The 23,810-nt window shown below is 47.6% G+C and overlaps 1 pseudogene; it reads left to right on the plus strand.

Annotated features, from left to right (window-relative positions):
• LOC125715553 (disintegrin and metalloproteinase domain-containing protein 12-like) overlaps window positions 1-23,810 on the plus strand; it is a 67,309-nt pseudogene that overhangs the window by 30,731 nt on the left and 12,768 nt on the right.

Consider the following 23,810-nt stretch of genomic DNA (forward strand, 5'->3'; position numbering starts at 1 on the left):
GGAGCGGGCTGGATCGATCCAGTCACTTCTCTGATTTCCCTTTAGCTATTAACAGCCAGTAGGATGGAGGCACAAATATGAGGTGCTTTCAGTTAACGCACTGCAGCGTGTAAAATGCTGTGTCGAAGAATCGCCTGCCGGTCAAAAGTGTGGATAAGAGGTGGACCACACTACAGGTTCAAATGGCTTTCGTATCGTGCTAATGAGCGCTTCTGTTCGCTTGCGCTTTTTAGCTAGCCGTGTTGCTTTGTGTTTGCTCATGCTGTTTCTGTCTATTTACCCAACAGGTTGCCTTTAAAACCTGGAACACACCAAGCTGAAGGCTAAAGGCTAGCACTGACCAAGACGATTGCGTAAACGTGCGCTGGAACACATCAGCACAGCTAGAGGAGTCAGATGGCATACAGGTCAATCGGGCAGCTCGGTTTGGCTGGCTCGCTCCAGCACTGATTCAACATACTAAATCAGTTGAAAGAGCATTGATGGGGGGCCGAACGTGTTCGACTGCGTCAGTGCTGGCAGTCACTGACTCTCATGAACTCTCAGCAACTTCCCGGCAGCTTCCAACTGCTGAAACCTGGCTTGGTGTGTTCCGGCTTAAAGCCCTCATCTGTCTGCGAAGCAAGACATCACACCTTCAGCACCAAATATGTCCCCCATATAATCCATAATCACTCATCCAGTAGAGGGTCATGTTGAGCCAGGATCCTGTCCCAGGAAGGTGGGACTCCCTGGATGGGATACCAGTCCATTCAGGACACACGCTTTGCAATTCTGAGATGCCTTAAGTGCATGATTTTTGCCTGCAGGATAAAGCTACAATACCATGTCTAGCTACACAAAGCCCAAGGTGAGAATCAAACCTCCTCGATCACTGACTGGATCACCTCCTCGATCGCCATATAAACATTTTGTAGAAAAAAACTACTGTATTAAAACTGTCATTTGACGTAAAAATGTGTAAAAGTAAAAATGACGTAAGTGATGTGGTTAGTCTATAGGGCTATCAGGCTGCCTGGATTTCAGGAGGGAGGGACGTAAAGGAAAATCTTGTCAAGTCGTATTAAACATTTGGTTACTTTCTCGTGGACTGGATGCTAAGCAAAACGTTCTGAGCTGAAATGTGAAAGCACTTTGAAAAAATGAAATCTTTGTAGCAGATGGAGCGATACAGCGGGGAAGGGAAGACAAAGGTCCGTAGACGTGTCTGACTCATACTTTTCTGAGACCGGCTGAGGCTTTGTGATGCCTTTCCAATTACGTGGACGGCGGTAATTCATAGCAGCTTGTTTTTTTTTTTTGCGAATAAGCTATTGTCGCCTGTCCGTAATGCACCGTCACAGCCAGAGGGGCTCAGCTCGCCGCCGCTGTTCCGTTTGTTCTGCTCTTTGTCTTACACAGCTTGCCATGTTCTCTGCAGCTGTACTGAAAATAACGTTAAGTGGATCTGCAGGCCTTATAGCAACGCCGCGGGACACTCCCGGCAACAGTGCTAAATATGTGACATAAGTTCCCACTGACAAGAACCGTATATGTGAATCTCATTGAGAAGCAAGAACGTTTTTCGAAGGGAAAAGTTCCAGCTACGCCTATTAAGTAGGACGTCAAGTCCAAAACGACTGATACCCAGCAAACTGTTAACTGGCTACGCTAATTTGGTGACATCCGTTTTGGCTAATTACAGGCCACGGAAAACTAGTTAGGATCGCATTACTCGTCCTCGTTCGTTCACCGGGGCAGGGTGTACCCCAATTTCCCATCCTTGTCCCTCGATTACGGATTGGTGGGTCCCCTTTAACTCCGCCAGTCTGCTCACAGGATGGGGCTAGAGCCTGCACTGAGCTGCAAAGCCTGGAATTCAGGACAGGAAGTCGAGAGCAGCTCAGGTGACTTTCGCAGTTACCGTCTGTTGGCTGCCAGTTATATGAGGCCACTTAGTCTTACAGCTGGAATAACACAGAGGGATATTCCTCCAAATTGTGTTAGCTTTTACATTGTTTGTATGCCTGTAGCTTTAAGTAGTATTTCACGTGATCTTTGTCTTAGTTTATCCGATCGGCCAGGTGAAACTTCACTAATCCTTCGTAAGCTGCGTTCTCTGTTTTGTTTTTCCGTTCCGTGTCGCTCCTCCTTAGGGTAAATCCCTCCATCACGTGTACCCTTTTCTTCCCCAATATTCCATCCTCCCGTTAGGAGGGTAAAGGGACTGACAGAATTGCATTAGCGTTAGCTGACAGCATTCGCATGTGCCTGACGCGCTGGCTAAATGACATTTTCGAGGGGTTCTCCCCTGTTCCTTCTGGGAGTGGGCAAGTCGCCTTGGGCTAAGAACCTGTGTCAAGGGACGAGGACCGGAGAACCGGTGCTGGAGGAGAACAGAGCAGAAAAGCTGCAGTTTACTGGTGCCAGAAATCGAGGGCTCCTTTTGCTGAGGTCTTTCCCTGTGATTCTGGATTTCGTCTGGTGGCTAGGAGGATGGAGTCTGCGAATATTATTTCATTTAGCCCCACGCTCACTGCGTTCTTTCTCTTCTCCGCGCGAAGAATGAACTCAACTGTTTCCTGTTATTTTCAAACGTCTCCTTCCAGACCCCACACGCCGTAGTGTCACACGCCGATATTAGCTGAAAGCCTTTTGAAGCTGCGTGGTTCTTGCTGTGTTTTCACATCTCAGTTGAGAAAATCTGTCAAAGGGTACCGCAGTGTGGTCCCATGTGTGTGTTAAACCAGCAGCTTTGGGTTTGTGAGTACGCTACCTATGTCCTTGGTTAGTGCAACATTTAAAAACAGTTAACATTGTCTGAAATCTTTCAGTATTTTATGTTGTCAAAGTTCTATATATAGAGTGCCTGTGGAGTATCGTTTTTTTTTTTTGATAAACCTCTTCATCGTCAATAATTTTTACTTTGAAACTCCCAAGTATGTAAGGTCTAAGGCAGGGCAAAGCACTCTGGAACAGTGGGCAGATGTTTATGACTTGGCCAAGTTCAACATCAGTCCAAATTAAGACATTGGCTCGTAAAAGCCGCCTTGATAGGCTGATCTGCTCTCCATCGTGAAACTTTGATCCATGATCGTTTCCAGTTCCCTCTTTTAATTAGCGGGGCGCGAGTCATCACACACGGTGCAGATGAGGTGAAGAACGAACCGAAATAACTGGAACGTGCCAAACCTTCGTTCTCGATCTTTTAGAAGTGAGGTCGCCAAGATAATCTGGACCCTCTGGTCGGTGTTGCTGTCGCTGTACTGGTCCCAGCGCACACGGTAACAGTGAACTCATTAGCATTTCTATCGTTAATGATGTCATCGTCATTACCATCGACAGCGCTGCTGCTCTGAATGCCCACCCCCTCCTCCCCCGTCGCTACTCAGATATACTCAAGCAATATGCCTGTCTGGGCGGTCACCACCGGTCAGCTAATACACACACGAATTAGCTGCATGAATCATGTAGCTAATTCGCAAGCCTGAAAATCTATAGCAGTCTATGAAATGAAATTTTCCATAAGGCATAGAGTTAGTGTTGGTGCCCCGATGTTAGTGGCTGTAGATGTTCTCGTCTAGCCGAGCATCTTGACCCATTACGTAAGCAACCCTCCGCATCGTGAACCTACTTACCAGCCTGTCTTTACTGCCCTAAATCAGTGGCTGTGACATTATTTCACCTGGGCTGAGTTATGGAAAGTTGGGATGGCGGGGGCCGGGAGGGTGTCATGACAGCCTTGCACAACTGACCTCCCGCGGACTTCCTGCTCTAACATCCAAGACAGGGGTTTTCAACCATTTCGAGGCCACGCACCTCCATATGAAAAAAGAGCAGAGCTAGGGACCTCCTAGAAGAAATGTGTGGTCACATGAGTAACAAGATATACGGTCGCAGAGGGCGCGCGGGACGGGGGGGATTCCCCTAGAATAATTCGAGCCCCTAACCATCCCCCTAAGCCCCCTTTTGTACTTTCTGCCTTGGATGAATCAGCTGATGATGCAGTTTTTTTCCGTTTTTACAAAATGTACCAAATGTGTGCAGACCCACATCAGCCGTTCTATGGGGCCCAGATTGAAAAGCACTGTTCTAAAACATCCTGAAAGTCAAAGGGAATTACTTTTAGGCAGATATAACTTCAGATCGCTTTAGTTTTACCCAGATTTTTGGAAATTCTGATCCCCCTCTGACTACCCAGTTTTAGAATTTAAATCCATGTATAGACAATTTGCCATCTCTTTGAAAATTTGAATGACTCCTGGGATAAGAAAAGGCAAGTTTTTAGCTTATTAGATTGGCTTCTTAATGTGATATGTAGCCCCTAGATGTGAATGTTTTAGTTTAAGAAGCCAATCACTGTCATCTGGATCAAATATTCTTGGCCAACTGTAGAAAAAAAAACTGATAAATCTTTGAACAAGGTCATCACATTTAGCTTTTTATTTTTTAAATAAAATATGCAATCATTTAGAAACATTGGCTTCTAAGTAACTTTGGATTTAATCATTTCTTTTTTTGATTTACATCTCTTGCAGGGGACTCTTTGCAAACCATTACACGGAAACACACTATCTATACAATGGAAGCTCCGTCACAACCGCTCTGAACGTTACGGTAAGTCGGTGCTCCAGATAAATTCACAGTTCGACTCGAACGCAGCTGTATACATCGGATTTGGGGGAAAATGAGTCGATAAGTGGGCTGTTCGGATTTTTCAGGGTTCCAAGATGCACTGTAGCAAACAATACTAGAAGACAGGCCAGATTAGATTCCTAGTTTGCGAATATTTTTCTGTTGTTATTGATTTCCTCAGTGTTCACAAAAACAAAAGCTACCTTGTAATCCAAGTTAATGTTTGTGGATCACATTAGCGTTAGCAATCGTTAACAGTAGGATGTAGCCTGTTGTGGCTTTTGCATGCCCTGTTGGAAGAATAAAAATGTTTCCCTGCCATGGTCTTGGCGGACATCTGGAGGCTAAAATATCTTTTAAAATAAATAGAGAAGGAAAAGCTTTCTCTCTTTGTGGGGAGACAATGCATGCACAATTTCAGAGCCATTAAAACACACAAAGAGATCGATGCTTCATATCCAGAGAGGAGAGTGGAACAGAAATTGTGCTTCTGGAAACAATGGACAACGATTTCTCCCTTCTGTCCGACATACAGAATGTCACTGACTCACTGTATGCAAACGCGGTACGCTGATTTAGGTCTGTGATGCGCTAAGGCGGGTCGCTCAGTATTGCTGGGGTTTAGCAGTAATGCGTCGTGATTTACAGCCACTCTTAGCACTAGCGGCGGACCAAGCAAACACGCTAAGCCCCAAGAAAGGTAGAGCGACTCCAGCTCCTGGCGTGAATGCCACGCTTAGTCAACCTAGTCCTCATTAAGGGAGGTATAACATGCTTTATTTATGGTGTCCCGGCAAGGACAAAAAACTTCAAATATTAAACAGAGTGGAGGGTTTTCAACAGCCGCAGCGAATTGTAATAGTAGATATATCATCTCGTGCACTTACAGTCCTTCCTTTCACTTAACGTACTTTATGACCTTTCATGTCCTAACTTTTGGCACGAAACGTTTTATGTTAAACACAAGCCCCCTATAAGAGGGCGTCCGACAAACTGCCTGATTCTCCTCTGAGAACCCTGACGGCATAAATCCTCCAACGCGTGGTAAAGAGTTTAACCACGACACCACAAAGTTTGTAACACTGCTCGGTGTCAGGCTCGATTGCACTGCTCCAGTGTCTCTGCTTCATTCCTTCTTAACAGATGCATCTAAACATAAGCATTTTTCCGTTTATACTGGTGTTTAAAAGGCAACAGGGCAATCCTGAAACAGTGTTATGATATGCTCGCCCGTATCTGTTACTTGCTGGAAAAATCTCTGTTGTGAAATTTGGTCCCTTACCATCTCACAAAGCAGCGCAGTATTGCGTCTGTGTAAATCTTTCTTGTCGTGTTTAATAGGATTTTATCCATTTTTGTTTCTCATGAGCTCATGCCAAAGCTTCGGCAACTGATATTCCGGCTCAAAAATATGTCTGGTCACCACATGTCCGAGATCTTTCTAGGACATTTGCTCCAGGGGCCTTTTGACACATTTAATTTTGCTGACTTACAAGTTAGTGAAACGAAGACCTTTTTCTAGTACGAGTATCGTTGTTTCAAGAGGGTAGCTAGTAAGTCATTGTCGAGATGCTGCAGAAAGACAGAAATGGCGGTGACACTATTGGCCAGGGCTCCCGGTCTCCTTACTGTGGAGAAATGGCTGTGGATGCAGATGGATGGACAACACAGGCTCCAGAAGTAGCAGTGTATGCAGTAAAGTGTCGTGCCAACAGTGCAAAAGGTCGGTAATGGGTTCAAATCTCAGAGAGGACACATAAATGAATTGGAAGCTCGCAGGAGTTTTACTTACACAAAAATGTTGTGAGGACAGAATGAAGAATGATTGCTTCAAAGATATAACAGTCAGATTATAGAGAAATGTCCAAGCAACTAGAGGAGGCAGGACCAACCAATCAGATGTCTTGGTTCTGCCTCCTCAACTTGCTGGGACCCATCTTCCCTACAATCTGATTGGTTATCTCTCTGAACCAATCATTCTTCATTCTCAGCAAGTTGAGGAGGCAGGACCAAGACATCTGATTGGTTGGTCCCGCCTCTTCTAGTTACTTGGACCCACCTCCTCTACATTCTGATTGGTTTTCTCTCTGAATCATTTTTCGACGTACCCTCAGAATGTTTTTGTTTAAACCTCCCATAACCGAACTGCAATGGTTCACTGTACTGTAAGTCACTTTAGGTAAAAGTGGGAGTTAAATGTAAACTTCTGAGATCAGAAATCTAATTTTTAAAAGTGCATCATTGCTCTTTTATACACACCTGTACAGGTACATTGAATTCATGTGGTTTGTCTTTTTCAGGTGAATTGCTACTATCATGGCAAGGTTCATGGGCACTCCCATTCAGATGTCAGCCTCAGTGCCTGTGCTGGTCTCAGGTCAGTTTGAGGAAAGCCTCCGAGAGACAGAAGACACCTGACGTAGTGGCTGACATGTCGAGAGCTGTTTTATGCTAGACTTAAGTGGTCTTAACACATTTACTGCTTAAATAATCCACAGAAGAGGTCCGATTTCACTTCTCTGCTTTTATTTTGATGCCTGTACAAGTTCCTCACCTGCTTTTCACATGAACATTAACCTCTCTTAACGATCCCTTTGAAACTGCAGTTTAGCCAAGTCGACATCCCAAGATGCAGCAGCCAGAGCTCTATTTAAATGATGTGATGAGAAACACTTAATTTATTATATGGGCTGTAACCTCATAATAAATGTAATGATGAGGAACAGCTGGTTAAGTCAAGCCAGTAATAATTTCCCAGAAAATATGGCTGGACATCGTGAGGAATTTCATTGCAATTCAGCCAATAGATGCATTTGCCCTCCAAGAAGTGATTCTGGTCATTATCAGGCTTTCCTTGGATGCTGGCAGTTTTCTTAGCTTTCTGTAACCTTTTTCTAAAACTCCTGGACAGATAGATGTAGATATCTACTTAAACAAGAGCTGCAAAGCTTAGCTTGACCGCCAAAGCAAATTGCTTCGAGTTTTGGTTGGCCACAATTGGACCTTTGGGGTTTTACTGAAAGTTTATGAGGTTTTAAGTATTTTGTGAGGTTTCACTAAGACCTGGGCCAGTCAATCTGTCATGAATACCCTGGATTATGCTCTCGCTTTAGTGCGTTCGCTAATGCAAGCTTTGTCCGTGAGAGAAGTTTCGTAGAAGCACAGGACACTGACAAAGCATCTCGAACATGCATCTCAAAGAGATTTATGAGGAGGAGACAAGAAGAAGAGACATATACTGGTGTGAGGTTTTTGTCCAGTGAATACACCTCACAGATGTAGCACATAACATGTAACTATTCTGGCTAAGGTGTTGATACCCACCTTCAAACTCTAAAACGATTTGGCCTAATTATCATTCATGAGTAAAACAGAAGATGGTACTAATCGTTTCGACAGGACATATATGTTTTGGAATTTAAAACGAACCCTACTTTTTTGAACTACGAATTTTGGTCACACGGGTGAATTATTGTACCTTTGTTGAGGTTGAAGTTTGAGGCATTAGCTACTGACGAGCATCACATTCGGTCAAGTGTGACTGTGAGCATCCACGTCGATCCTGAGGCTGCCTCTGTGTCAACAAACCCCTCCCTTCCCAGGGGCTTCATTGCTCTTGAAGATAAGACCTTCATCCTGGAGCCAGCATTTGGGCCTCGTAACGCAACTCACTGGATTTACCGAGCAGAAAACCTGAGCTTGGCCACCGGCGACTGTGGCCACGGACTCAACATTTCACACGTCGCCCTGGACTCGACGGGGGGCCTCTTCCAAGCATTCAGCACCAGGGTAGGTAACTATATCAGATACTGCTGGAGTCGACCAACGCAAACTAGTCTAAACGCTTACAAAATGTCCCAGTGGCACCAAGCCTGTTGCAGAAGATATAAAAGATCTTATGGTCAGAAAAGTAATATTTTCATTTAAAATAACTTTACAGCCAAATCTCCACACTTTGAGCATCTGCAAAGCTCTTCAGTAATCTGGTATAATACTACATAAACACTTATAAGCGACATTAATATTGTAAACTCCTGCTCTGGCGAATGAAGATCATCTCAGTGATGCCTGATCATTTAGTTCTCTGTATTCCTTTCCAGTACATGAGTAAAACAAACAGAATTGTTGATAAAAAAAACAATTAGGAATTTGATTTCACGACATATCATACTGTATTTCAAAAGGTATATAAAATCTGAAGAATAATGATGAGAAAGATTTTACAGAGTTACATTTGGAGCATAGCTGTAGTTGAAGGGTTCGGATGATTAATTTTATAAGAGCCTCATTAGAAACCTACTCTTTATCATCGTTGGGAAAGGATTTTTTTCCCCCATACAGAAATAAGGGGAATTTCAGGGTCAGCTTGGGAAGGAAACACGTGAAGAAAAATTAATGAGCAAAGAAGAAAATGTTCGAAGTCACAGTGAGGATCCAAGATTCAGACACTAGGGCTGCTCGAGGTTTGCTTCATCCTGGTGTGTCTTTCTCTGTTCATTGCGCTTAGAAACTCTGATGAATTATAAAGAGGAAGAGGATTCTCGGTCTAAGTGGGAAGAAAAGATATTACGGTGCCGTCAGTGTGAGAGAACCAGGCGGCTCATTCGCCTGGACCTTACGGACACGCCGGCGATCTCGTTCATCAAGGCTTTTGTACCTTATTACGCATGAATCTCCAACTCCTGGGGGGTTTTTCTTAACATGAATTGACGGCTGCCTCATTTCCTGTATCACATGGCGAAGCCCATAAGCGCAGTGGAGGTTAAGCGGACCCTCGTCATCATACCAGTACGCGTTTTTTTTGCGAGTGGCATGTAAAATCGAGCATTGTTAAAGAGGCTCGTGATTATTCACCCCCCACCCCCCGCTAATGTATCCCGACAAGAGCGCGACGCCATCAGCACATTCGCGCGGCGGTAATGGCCGTGATTTATAATGCTCTTCAGAATGTGCTGTACTTGATCACTCAGGAAGTATCTCTCAGACTGTTTGCGTACCACATCTCGCTGGCTCTTGTCTGATGACAATGCACTTTGCCTGGGTTGGGAACATCTCCAACGTCCCCCCCCCCCGAAACAAAGGTCAGGTTCATAGGAACACCTGCATAAAGTTCTGGGCGTGGGATGTTGATGTGCTAAGATTCGGGTGGAGATAAATCAAGCGACCCCTTGGTTGCTTGGTTCTATATAGATAATTGAGGGCCTTGCAATCTGAGGCAGAATGGCAAAAGGAACGAGAGGAACACAGTATTCCTTGGGTGGAGAACCAGCATTAATGAAGACTAAGTGATTGTATTTAAGGGCGAGTGGTTTGTCCCCTTAGCGCTTGCATGAGTAGGCAGACCCATAGCACAAAAGTACACCCTGTTTTGAGTTTATTATAATTGTCATTAGTCACCAAACTTTTTTATCCAATGGAGCTGACAGTACTTAGCTTGTAATTGTACAGCTGTTGGACTTTGATGTAAAGCACTTCAAGGGCACGTTGACAAGTTCTGCTCGAGTCACAAGAAGCTGCTGTGAAGAAGCTCCCTGCCAGGAACTGTTGCCCATAAATACAATAAGGTTCCAGAAACTACCAGACTAAGATTCTCAGAAGGTCAGCTAGTTAGAGAGACCCCCCCCCCCCACCCCTGCAAGTACTAAAGCTTAACAAACAGTGTCTATCTTCTAATCGAGTCAAACTGGAAATGTTCTTCTGTTCTCGTCTCAGTCAGATTGCTGCCTTTCCGAATGTCCTCCTTTTTCATCCTCTCTATGCGCCAACATTTAATAATTAATCTTATTGTCAATAGGTAAGTACTAATTATGAGCCTGCCAACATGTAATCTTTTAACCAATTTGCTACGAGAAATGGTTTGCAAATGAAGCAATTAGCAATTAAAGTGTAATTAAGGTTAGTTAAGGAATAGTTTGATGGATAATGCTGTGGCAAGGCTCCAAATGTTCAGTCAGACGCACAGTCACATGACCCAGAATATAATGATCATGTTGTTCCACCTACCCACAATGTATTGCTGCAGATTGCTCTGAGTGCACTCAGATAAGACGTCGTGATGTGTGCTCCAGGCATTATTAACGGATGGCTGATGTCTTACAATGGTGCTCATCTAAATGACGGCTTTAAGGCATCAATGAGGCCACACGTTCTGTGAAAGTAGAGATGAGGGGAGCAGAGACAAGGATGGTAGGGTGGTAATATTTGGGAGATGAGGTGAGTGTTGCATGGGGCGCAGCAGTCTGGACTGCACTGGCTCTATAATTCATACACCAGGGTTGCCCAGACATGGTCCTGGGGGGGCGGTTTGATTTCCCTGCAGAAACACACCCACTAAACCATTTGACTGTTGGGCTGAGTCAGGTGAGTTTGAGGAGGGAAATCTGCAAGCTGTGTTGCAGAATGGTGCTCCAGGACCGGAATTTGGGGAACTCTGCGATTCACCCCTGTAGCAGAGTCTTTATGGGTCCATCACTCAAAACACGGCCACCATCTTTAAAACATTCCTTTCCATCTTTACCACTCTTTGAAGCCTGGGCCCAAACCAGGGAAAATCACTAGAATTTTTCATGCACGTACTATTCATAATTCAGGAATAGAAGGATAAGACATTACAGCAGTGGGATATTTAGACCACTGACGGCTTGTGTGTGTTTTAATGGGCAGCCAGTGATGGGCGTTTTAGTCCTTGATGAAGATAATCAGAAGGAGCGTAAAAATAATCATAACGAAGAGCGAGAGCTCTGCTTCTGTGCTGCAGTGCTTCTCATTTCCCTCTTTGTTCATTAAATGACAATGTGCTTATAAACAATGGGAAAATGCTTCTGAAAGATGCACGAACGCTCCGTGGTCGCAGGACGCTTAGCCGTTCCGCTTTCAGTCAGGAATTGTTCGGGGAGCGTGTAAACCTGCCCGAAAGAGGCTGGATGCAGAGGATGGCTGTTTTAGACGGTGAAGATGTTCTCGTACTATGGAGTGGCTTCACTGTCTGGTCTTTCTTCGTCTGCAGCACAAGAGGCACGTGCAGAGGACCACCAAGTACGTGGAGTTGATCATCGTGGCCGATAACAGAGAGGTAACACAGCGAGCTTCCCCGTGTGCTGGGCGTGTGACAGCGATCTAAGCGTGACCCGCCGTCCTGGCCACTGATGTTCCTTGCTGCAGGGGCGCAGTGCCTGTGTCCCGCTTGGAAATCTCAAGTAGCGTGTTAGAGAGTCCATGACCTTCAAAAGCCCCATCAGCCAAGCACCTTGGTTATGACCAGAAGGCTTTTTCATCACAGTATAGAGTCAGCGGGGATAACTGCAGTGGGAGGGAATGAGGGGGGAGCGGCGCCCCCTAGGGGGAGCAGGCGTGTTATGATGGAATAAACTCTGGTCAAGGATGTGGGACCATGAAGGAGGACTTGGCGCTCTGGGATGATGAAATGAAGGTCGTAGCCAGGGGGTGTGGATGGATGGAGGGTGGAGGCTATGAGAGCATAAAGGTGGGGCCAGAGCTGTGGGGGTGTGAAGGGACGGTCATGGCCGGGGCACGCAGGTCCATCCTGCCCCGGGGGGGAGCCACTGCCTGCAAGTGCTACATTATCATGCTAATTAGGTGGCCGCTTGATGCTTTCAAGGAAGCCAGCTTAGGTCAGTTTCATGCTTTTCTATGTGACTAAAATAGCCTGGTTATGGTGCTTTAAACTGGGAGCAAGCCCAGTGCCAGTCAACCCATTAGGCGACACAGGTAACCGCCCTGAGGGAGTATCGACATAGCAAGCCAGTTCCACTTTGTCTTGGATGGTGGTGCCGGCAGTGAAGCTTGCCTAGGGTGCCACGTGGGCATCCACTGCCCCTGGCTGGGCCACTTTCCCTCCAAAGACGCGCATGCCACTGCATATTGATGGCCTGAACAGCCAAGTCCGTACATGAAGACTTGTGTGTGAAATGGCGCCCCCTGCAGGCCGTCGGATTCTCTTTCCGCTTCTGCCGTCCTCATTCCTTGAAAGCATCTCGTTAGCGGAAATCCTCGCCCACCGAACACCAGAAAATGCCATCCGGACCTCGAAGGGCACCGCGGAAGTCGTCGGTGGAAAATGATCCGGCTGGATTACGATCCGCTGGTGCGTTTTCCGAGGTCCTGCGGTGCTCCTGGTTTTTTTCAACCCCCCTCCATTCACTTTTCCACAATCATCCCGCTTGAAATGTTTGTACTCTGGTCCAGCCGGAGCTCGAGTTTCCCCATGAATGTCTGAACCGGCTTCAGCGGTTTTTTCCTAACGCCGCAACGTCACATTTGACAAATTACGCTGTCTGTGCGCATAGGTGGATGAATCCGTAACGTCTAGATGGGGCGCGTGGGGGGGGGGGGCACGCTGTGTGCCGGCGGGGGCACGCTGTGTGCCGGCAGATGTTTCTTTAATACCGTGTTGTCGTTTAGGGGCTCCTGAATGCGCATGGTGCCGAGGGGCTCTCCGGGCCACTAAACCATTTCCAATCATCAGTTTCAGAAACATGGGAAGGATGTGGAGAAGGTGAAGCAGAGGCTGGCTGAGATCGCCAATTACGTGGACAAGGTATCCGCGGTCCCCCGCGCAGACACTCTCCCCCATCCACTGCAGGCCTACTGATTGCTGAGCTTTTAAATCTTATGGGATCTTGTTTTCATGTCGCCTGCATCAGGGGCCTGCTTCACTAAGCAGGATTTCTTGTTCATCCAGTTAACTTAAATCTGACAAGTTATGAGGCTAAGTAAGAAATCTTGCCTCGTGTAACAGGCCCCAGGGCACTTTATTAACTTGGACAAATGTTTTGGTGGATAGATGAATGGAGAAGTGTTTTGGTGGATGGATGGATGGATGGATGGATGGATGGATGGATGGATGGATGGATGGATGGACAGGTGTTTTGCTGGGAGGATGAATGGAGCAGGTAAAACAAAGAAAGGTGACATGGTTTACTTTTTTGCCGATTTAACCTAATTTTAAAAACTTTAATACTTCCGACGATAGACGTTTCGAAAAGAAGACAGATTACGGATTTAGTCAGCGTTTTTTTTTCATGTTTCCACAATAAGATTTGGGCGAGTTATGAACTGAAATACAGCTGCTTCGTCGCTCATCGAGTCTGGCTGCCTGCTCCCCTCGCAGTTCTACAGGTCGCTCAACATCCGCGTGGCCCTGGTGGGCCTGGAGGTGTGGAGCGACGCAGACCGCTGCTCCGTCACGCAGGACCCCTTCACCACGCTGCACGAGTTCCTGGACTGGAGGAAGCTGAAGCTGCTGCCCCAGAGGCCTCATGACAACGCCCAGCTTGTCAGGTGACCTCGCTTCCATGTGGGTGTGGCCTGGATGGTTGGGTGGGGGGGGGGGCTGTCCTGATGAATAACCCTCAATGATGGTGTCCCTCTACAGCGGTGTGTACTTCCAGGGCACCACGATCGGCATGGCACCCATAATGAGCATGTGCACAGCAGAGCAGTCTGGGGGCGTCGTCATGGTGAGTAATGCCCACGGCAACACCATTGCGACCCCATTGAAATGAGCAGACATCCATCTGAATACAGTTAATTGGCTACTATAATATACTGTACTGTACTATACTATACTATACTATACTATACTATGCTGTATAGTGTTTTGAGGAACATTGTACATAGTCTTCTTTGTTGGGTCAGCAAGCAGATGTGTTTTATTATTGCAGTAATTGATATTAAGATGCATAAAGTGCTTTAATGAGTAACGATAAAAGGGTCACAGATGAAATTATGTCACAGGGATCGAGACACAGAGTACTGTCCAATAAAGAGCATGCCAGATTATTAACTATTATTAATAGCTATTACAAGAAATGTCTGTGTGTGCATAACCACGGAGCCTCTTGTCAGGGTCGGCCGGTTTCCTGTGCTGCTTAAGCACTCATATCTGGCACACCGATGTATGTTTCCCCTTACAGCCTCATGCCATGTGTGAAGCTTGTTTCCAGATGTTTGCCTCCTTCACGCTCGTGATGAATGTCTGACCGTCGTCAGCCGTTTGCTGGCCCCTGTATCAGGTTTAACGTCTGAACGGTCTGTTATCACAGTCCGTGTATTATTCAGGCGGATCGCTTTCTCTCGGAAAGCGCTGGAGAACATTTCGTTTCCCTCCTGCTTTTTTTTTTGTTTTTGCGTCTCTGAGTTTGGAAGCAGATTCTGTGCGGGGCTCGAACGACGAGCGCGAGGAAGAGCGCGGGATGGTTTCGCGGTCGCGTAATTCCATGTAGATTACAGGCTCTGGGTTAGGACCAGCGCTATGCCGGCGTCTTCCACATCTGTAAGGCTTTCTGAAGTCCTCACGTGACGTACACCACCATCGAACGTGCCCCTGGTGTCCAGGGAGGCTCCTCTCAGTCCCTGCCATCCATGCAGAGATTAGGCATCGCTGTTATCATCATGACCTTCAGAAAGATAAGGCATGGATGGATGGATGGATGGATGGATGGATGGATGGATGGATGGATGGATTGCAGTTAAGGTATTTTTAATGGTGTCTGGAGGCACTGGAGAAAAGTTAGTAACAGTAGAAGCTTTGAAAACAAACTCGCTCTTGTCCTTCTATGCCAGACCATCCCCAATAGTCTCTACAAAGTAAACATCATACTTAAGTAAAATTCAAGTGATAAGTTTGACTAATAGACGTTAAGGTGTTCTTGAGCAGGGGACAGAAATTTTAAGTCTCTGGAATGGAAACACCTCTATGTTTTTAAGAAAAATACAGTCCTGCACAAAAGTCTTAGGCAGTCAAAGAAAATGATGTTTAAATGATTTTCATTTTGGTGTAAAACTGTGATATTTTGTCTGTCAATGTGGGTCAGCTTAGCTATTTCAAAAACTCCCCTAAAATCACACCGATATTGCAGCAGCTGAGAAGCAAAGCGGTGTTCATCCAACTATCCAACAAGATTATAAATAACTTTTTGGAGAACAGAGGAAATTCATTTTTATTTCTTATTGTGTTATTCTAAATTCGTGCATGTCCTAATGAGAAATTGTCTTTTTTTTCTAAGCACATATACACTTACTACCCAGATAAAGGCCTTAAGCATTTTCTTTGACTGCCAAAGACTTTTGCACAGTGCTGTACCGTGACTTCATCCTATAAGTAGTTCATCTACCTCTTTGGTTTGACGGCATGGCTTAGCGGGATAAGGTCCTGTCCCTGCGTTTGAAAGGTCGTTGGTTCAAATCCCAGGCTTAGCAGTATGATTTCACCGTTGCGCCCCCGAGCAAGGCTCTTAATAGGGATTGTCTGACCCTGATTTTTATTAATCGTATCTCACTTTAGACAAAGATGTATTTAGTAAATGCTATGTAATGTAAACCCAGAATGGGAAAAACATTCACATCATTAAGTTCATAGTCTCCCTGTCCGACTGAAGCAGCTAATTAGTGAAAATAGATGAGGTCTTTCCCCAGAGAGGACAGGACTGGTCTATAGGGGGCGCTGTCCCACAGCTCTTGGTGGGGGTGGAGGTGGGGGGGTGGCACAGGCTGAAGTCGCCATGGTGCCCAGAAAAGTCCTGACCTCCTTTTCAGCAGCATGGCGGCAGGACGGAAGTCCTGGCGTCACCTTCTGCTAAAAAGGCCGCCTCTGCGTTATCCATGTGGCCTGACCTCACCAGGTGCCCCCGCGGCGATGCACGTCTGCATGTGATCAGCCAGCACACCTCCGCCCCGTGCCATCACCGGGCAGAAGAGAGGGCCCCCCCACCAACCGCAATTTTTCCAAGTCTGAAAGCGTCTGGAAAAATAACTGTGGACCAGCAGGAGTCTAACTAGATAATTTATCGAATCCCGGGGAATGCAAACGGCATCGTGGTCGGTGTGCCGCGCCACCCCGCTCGCCACCCCGCTCGCCACCCCGCTCGCCACCCCGCTCGCCTCCCCGCGCCTAAAATGGATTTTTTTTTAGGGACGTAATTATTTGCCCCCGCGCATGTGTGTTGAGGCCCTTCCCTGTTTGCTTTTGTTTATTGATCATTTTTCTTGTTTCCTCCGTGTGTGAAATCCAATTACGGCTTGTAAATAATGGCAATTATTCAATAGCGGTGGGAGTCTTACGTCGGGGGAAGGTGCGACGGAAACCATTACCACTGAGAACGGCGGCGGAATGCCGAGCGGGAACGGAAAATGTGCCTCACGCAGATAACCGTGAGCGAAGGTGAAGTGAAAAGATGATCTCAATGGAGGGAAATCTGATGCCTCTTTCTGATGGCGCTCTTGGTAACCCTCCCCAGGATCATTCGGAAAACCCCCTGGGGGCGGCAGTGACCCTGGCCCACGAGCTGGGGCACAACTTTGGGATGAACCACGACACACCGGAGCGGGGTTGCGGCTGCCGGATGACAGTGGACCGGGGGGGCTGCATCATGACCCCTTCCACAGGGTGAGTGTCGCATTCAAAACTTTCCACACACACACGGTCAACTGCAGGAGATAAATAAAAACTGAGATGAGAGCAGCACTCTGCGTGATTTACTCCTGCTCGCTAGGCTCAGACCCACACAGCCAGCAAACGAGCGCTTTATGGTTCCCATTAGACTCCCATTACGTAAGACCCCACAAACGATGTCTTAAATCCTAACGGCTCAGAATCCAGCCACAAATGGCAAAAGATCCATTAACCTTGCACCGGGTGACTCCTACCGGTTCTTGAACGGCCTGTTACTCGCCCGTCAGTTCATCGCCACCCCCTGGTAAACATCTGTGTGTCGTCTCCTCGCTAATTCACAGCCGGTCACGCTGTCGTGGGTGACCACGCAGGAGACTGCTTCCTGGCGATCCAGACGGGGCAATAAAACCGGGGTCATGTGATCTGGCAAACATTATATAACGCAATGGGATGGAAGTTTGTGGCTTTTGGCAAATGCAGTACAAAAAGGATTCTGTGGTCATGTTTCTGGGAGTGTAGACAGCAGATTAAATGGTATTTCATTTCTGACAGACCCTAAGTGATACTGACGTGTGACCCTGAGACCTGTCTGATCCTCCAGACCAGGCAGAGAAATGGGAATGTTCTGAGCAGACGGGTTTGGAGCCTGCAGTGGGCAGACTGGAGAGGTCACAGGCACCCTATGGCGGACACAGATCGTAACTGCTGGGGACATCCTCTGTTTACCAGAACGGTCAGGAGGAAGCGTATGAGTGAGCGAATGGGGGAAATGTGCTATTTTAATCTGAAACAAAGAGCTGATTTCCATGGTGGATTCCCCACTTCTTCGCAGTAACAACCTTGCCGCTCCGTTCCAAAGAGTCTATGTGAAAAACATTCAGAGAAGCGTGGATAGGCAGCTCACTGTCTTTGAAAGCCGCTTGATAGGGTCACATGGGTGGGCAACGGATTCGCCGAGACAGCTACGTCAGGAATCTCCCTGCCGTGGCGGTGATTCAGCCTATCACGCTCATGCCCTCGTCCCAATCCTCACTTGTGAAAAACTCCCTGTGATTTATATATCATACAGCAAAGTTACTCGCTCGGTGTTCTGTCTCTGGTTGAGGAGAGGAGGTTCTGGGTTAATTTGAGGTCAGAAATAAGAGCGGGCCCCACATTTCTGTGTAGGAGAATTCACTGGGGGCTGGTTCCCCCTCCTCTTTGTTATTACGGGTCCAGCGGCAGCAGGACCACACAGGGGAGTGCTGTAAATCACCGTAGTGACACCGAGCCCCAAATTCATCAGCTGCTGGTAAACATCACGCCCGGCTCATGTTTTATTGTCTGTTGTGCTGTTTTTCTAATGGGGTTCCCAGTTTGCTCAGCATATGCCAGATCAGACTGGAGCGGGGTGCTCTCTCTTACGGGCCTTTACATTTTTGGCAGTCCTGAGTCGTTGCGTAGAGCGGTCGTAATGCTCTTTTAGCATGATGTGTTTTTTGCTGGAGATCCCGGGTAAAAGACAGAGCATCTCCACAATATTCCAGTTAAGCCAAGTCAAGTCAAGTCAAGTCAAATCAAATCAAGCCAAGCCAAGCCAAGCCAAGCCAAGCCAAGCCAAGCCAAGCCAAGTCAAGCCAAGTCAAGTCAAATCAAATCAAATCAAGCCAAGCCAAGTCAAGTCAAGTCAAATCAAGTCAAGTCAAGTCAAGTCAAGTCAAGTCAAGTCAAATCAAATCAAGCCAGTCAAGTCAAGTCAAGCCAAGCCAAGTCAAGCCAAGTGTACGTTATTGTTATACCATCCATATGCAGGTATACAGTGGCATGAAATAACGTTCTTTCAGGACCATGGTGCAGCCCACAGTTAGCAGTGACGGGGAGGGTTTTCAGAAGCAAAAAGCACTTGACAGTGTGAAACGGGGGGCAGGACACAGTGGTATATAAACATAGTGTCCCGGTAGTAGGATATTCCGAAGTTGGGCCACTTTGAGTCGATTAGCCAGGGAGACTTTTGTAGGAGTTCCAGAGGGCCACTGTTCCTGCTCCAGGTGGATGGTCATCCGTCAGCTCCTCCAATCCCAAGGCATGGACGTGATTCAGGTCCCAAATGACGGTCGTATCATAATACTCTCGGTTTAATTACATCCCCTGGGGAAATCAGCGGAAAAGCTGTTGTGTATCTGTATTCCAGACGTCCTCGGTACTGAGAAGAGCGTCAGATCATATCAGTTAATGAATTCACGATGCTCTTAACTTCGGCACTAAATCCCGATACGTGTTTTTTTTCCTGGTATCAAAGGATGTGACTCCATGGTCGTGTCCCCACATTACGTCACCCTGTCACGCCGGTCACGACGCATTTTCCGACGGCGCTTGAGGAAATTAATCATCTGTTAATTTTTTGTTATACCTCACACTCGCGGCTTGTTTCACATTTACGGTTTACGGTAAACGCTTTTCATGAGGAATGTTTTATTTCACACCTCCGCCTCTGCATAGTAAACATGAGAATGTGCGTGTGTGTGGACTGTGACTTAAAACGCTTAAATTGATATTAATACGGCATAAATCGCCCCACGAGTTCTTTCCTGGACCTGCTGACCCTCTGCTTACATCTTGCTCAGACATCTTCAGCACCAGGAAGACCTTGGAGATGGGCTGCTGCTGATGTCATGTTTATCTAACATGACGTTCAGTGCTGTGCTGAAAGGACTCTCCTGTGGTCTTTGGTTGTTTGTGTTATCACTGGCCAGCCTCATGGCTGGTCTTGGGGGGGCAGGCGGACATCACCTCTAGCGAACAGTTCCCGAGTCACCCCGACATCCACCACCGTCCTGTCAGCTCACATTCCTGGAGTCCGTAGGGCATTCTGTCGCTCTCGGAATACCCCTCCAGAGTCGGGTTGGGCAGGTGAGGGACAGGATGAGGCAGGCCGGTGGACTGGGCTGACACGCCCCTCAATGGCAGCCTGGCCCCCAGCAGGGGGCGCCATTTTCTGGGCAAGCGGTAAGCCACGGGTTGGCCCAGACTAGCCCTGGAGCTCTGCTGGTGACCTCGGCACACAGAGGCCTGCTTGGCCCCGCGTTTGTTTATTTTTTAATATATATTTTTAAAAACCATTAATTACACACCTCTGACACCTTCCCTTAACACATGGTGCGTGGGGCACATGTCCTGGCAAAGCACAGGAGTTGGAAAGGGGCGTATTATAGAGATGGGGGAGTTGAGCAGCTTGGGAAGGTGGGTGTAAGTGGAAAGGATGGCCCCCCCTTCCGCAATTTCCCCCCCCCCCCATGACAGTATGGGCAACAGTCTGTTGTGATGCAACATCTGAGATAAGCCCAAACCAGTCCTGGCATCTCACTCCTGACCACGTGCAATCAGGGGACTCGGAGAGTATGTCATGCGTCAGCATGTCAAACCACCACCCCCCCCACCCCCTACACCAAGCGGCATGATAGCACAGGGGCCAGCTAACCATGTGGCTCACACATTTTCAGAGAATAAAAAGGCATCTTGTACTCTAGCTCAGCGAAAAAAGGCCCACAAGGGAATTGCCGCTTCATAAAGAAATTGCCAGTCTGACTACAGAACCCGTTAAAATCGCTTCCATTGTATAATTCCCCAGAACCACGGCAGGTACAGCGGCGGAGGTGTAGTGGCACGTCACGACCTGCAGAGAGCGCTGGAGTAGAGGTCTCTTTGAGATCTCCGTCCATCCCTATGGGCCATCATTTTCATCCGGGGAGACGGTAACTGGCACTGCGGGCTCCTTCGGCCGCCTGCCGTATTCTTCCTTCTGTTTTTCCACTCGATCCCTTTCGTCATTTGGCTACTGCTGGGAATGACTGATAAGAGAAAAGCAGAAGAGCCGTCTCCCCCGCTTCCTGCCTCCTGATCGCTCCCGAACCTGATTCCGCCTCTTTATCTCCATCAGCTTCCAAGCGTCTCCGTCACAAACAGCCCCACGGCAAGAGGACTTTGGGAAAGGATTGATTTCGGCGGTGGCTTCGAGTGGATGGGGTTACTGCATGCTTTCAGCCCCCTGCCCCCCATTATTCCTCCCCTATGTTCTAGAGTCTCATGCCAATCCAGGAGAGGGGGGAGGAGGCACACCTGAAGGTGAATTCATCCATAGGCAGCCCCCACTCCCCGTACCAGAGGGAAGAGGCTGACAGTGATTCCAGAGTACTGCCGACCTCCAACAAAATACACTAAAAACTTTTCTTTTTTGACGACCATATCTAAACAAGTTAAACAGAATCTTTGTTTTTTCACCCACTGTTCACTTGTTTGTTTTATTATTGTTTTCCGTTCAGTCGTAAATATCCCCGAACGACTCTTCAGGATGTTGAGAAACCCTTAAAATTCACGGGCTTCACCCACGAGCTTTTTTGTAATTCCCGTTCACACGGAGCCCCCAGCTGCTTCCGCTGCTCTGATCAGAGCAACATTTGAAAAAATAAGGAAATGTACCAGCGCCGGTTGTTTTTTGACAGCGGACGAGTCGCCGCATCGACCGTGTGACGACGTGCCAGCTGAGGGGGGGGGGGGGGGGCAGGAGCGTCACGGGCTGTTCTGTCACGTTCCAGGATGCTGTCATCTGTCATATTCTTCCCGGTCTGGAAATGCTCGCCGGAGGGTGGGAAGGAACGCCGGCGAGTCCCGGGGACAGGAACCTTGTGGACGTGGCTTCCTGCGTCGTCGGGGGAGTGACACGCGCGCGGCTCGCAAACACAAGATAAGGCTCGCGGCCCTCATGCTCCATTGTCAACGCCTTAGAAACAGCTTGACGTCTGTAACAAAGCCCTGGCAGATTGAGTTCAGCGTTGAATCGCTCTCCCCCCACACAGCAGCACGCGCACACGCTCCTTTCCGGAAGGAGTAGTACCCACAGATTACCCACGGGCTCCAACTTTTGTTAATGGACAGGTATTAGCTGTCCTGCTTGTCAGTTAGAGTTTTATATGCCTTTTCTCCGTGAATCTCGGTGGGTTCCTTAAAGCTACAGCTGCAGATTGTGAATCAAAATGATGAATACATAGGATTTCTTTGGTTTTCTCTGTAATCCATTCTGTTTTACTCTTCTCTCTTGGGGTGCTGGATCACCCATTTGACCTGGATGACTTTTGGGGGGAAGGAAGGAGGTTTTGAAGACACTGGCTTGGCAATGTGACTATTCGGCCAAGCATGAGATTCAAACCTGCGACCTTCTGATCACAGTCACAATAGCCTAACCTACTCGATTGTACTACCCCCCTCCCCCTTATCATGATGCTGTAACTAATTTTACCCTCCTGAGTTACTGGGGCATGTGTATGAGTTGACCCGAGTCTGTCTTCCACACGATTGAGTTGGGATTCGACCCCCACCCCCTCCCTCCTCACCAGGTATCCCTTCCCCACGGTGTTCAGCAGCTGCAGTAAGAAAGATCTGGCAGCCAGTCTGGAAAAGGGAGTGGGCATGTGTCTGTTCAACATGCCCGAGGTCAAGGTGCTCTACGGGGGGCAGAAGTGCGGCAACGGCTACGTGGAGGAGGCCGAGGAGTGCGACTGTGGCGAGCCGGAGGTAAGGTCCTGCCAGGGGCCCCAAATGCACAACAGAAACAGGGGTCTTCTTCTGATTTTCACTGTAGTATTTAGCTTGTGGTCAAATGCTTATGATCCCTTAGATAAGAATTTATGTATAGGATTTTGTATTGCTGCACAGGACAGAGAAGTTTGTTTAGATCAGTACACCAGTAATTTAGCATTAACTGCAGTTTTGAAGTAGCTTCCTTGCTAAAGGGACCGCCGCCTTCTCTGATTGGGTTCTGCAGCAGACTTTGCCCATCAAGACCAGGAGTTCCTGCCGCAGGGGAACATCATTGGCAAGATTATGAAAAGGAAGGCTGGGTTTACATAAGCTGGGGTACCGTGGGTGGCCACTGCACTGACCTCTACTGGCCAGTCAGGAAACTGCGGGTTCCCTGGAGAGGGAGGTCAACCGTTTCAGGTCCGATGGCACGTGTGAAGATGGAGGAGGCAAGCCAGACGAGGTCACATCAGTCACTTTCCGATTGCATGCCCTCGGGAGACAGTCAAGTCTGATTTAGTGCCAAAAATATCTAAATTGGATATAAATCTGCAAAAAAATACATAAGTATAAAATTTAGGTTCCCTGCCCAAGTTTGTCCCCAGTGAACCATAAAGATATAATGAAGAAAAGATTCACTCTGACTGCATCATCACAACAGAGCACAACCGACACATTTCCATGGAAACAAAACTTTATTAGCATATGTGCAGAGTGTATCAGTGAGCTCACGGGTCTGACGGACCCTCCTCATTCCTCATGGGGTGCTGTCCTGAAAATAAACGCTCCTTTGCACCTCCGAAACATCGCCGGAATTCTGCAGCCGCTCGTTTGCTCTTCAGTGGTTCAGGATGTGCGGGTCGATCGGGACAGTCGCTTCCAGCTCCTTCATTCCCGTTGGAGATGATGGATCACATTCTGAGACAATGTCCATCAAAGGCCTCGGATTTGTGAATCCCTGGGGGGGGGGGGGGGGGGGGGGGGGGGGGGTGTGTTATCACAACACTGCACAGGTGGATGGTGTGAGAGTAGGCCGCGTTCCAACTGACTCAACAGAAAGTTCTCTGGCCTGCCTTCTTTGCTCAAACGGTGGGGCTATGTTGACAGAACATGTTTCATTACGCGTTTGGATGCTTGCAGCAAATTTGACATTTTTATTTGTCTGTGCAGTTTGGTGAATAAATCTATGTTAAAATGCCCCGAGGAACGCCCGGTGGCAGACACCAGCGAC

The sequence above is a fragment of the Brienomyrus brachyistius genome, chromosome 20, assembly GCF_023856365.1.
Source record: "Brienomyrus brachyistius isolate T26 chromosome 20, BBRACH_0.4, whole genome shotgun sequence".
In the NCBI taxonomy this organism is placed as follows: domain Eukaryota; kingdom Metazoa; phylum Chordata; class Actinopteri; order Osteoglossiformes; family Mormyridae; genus Brienomyrus; species Brienomyrus brachyistius.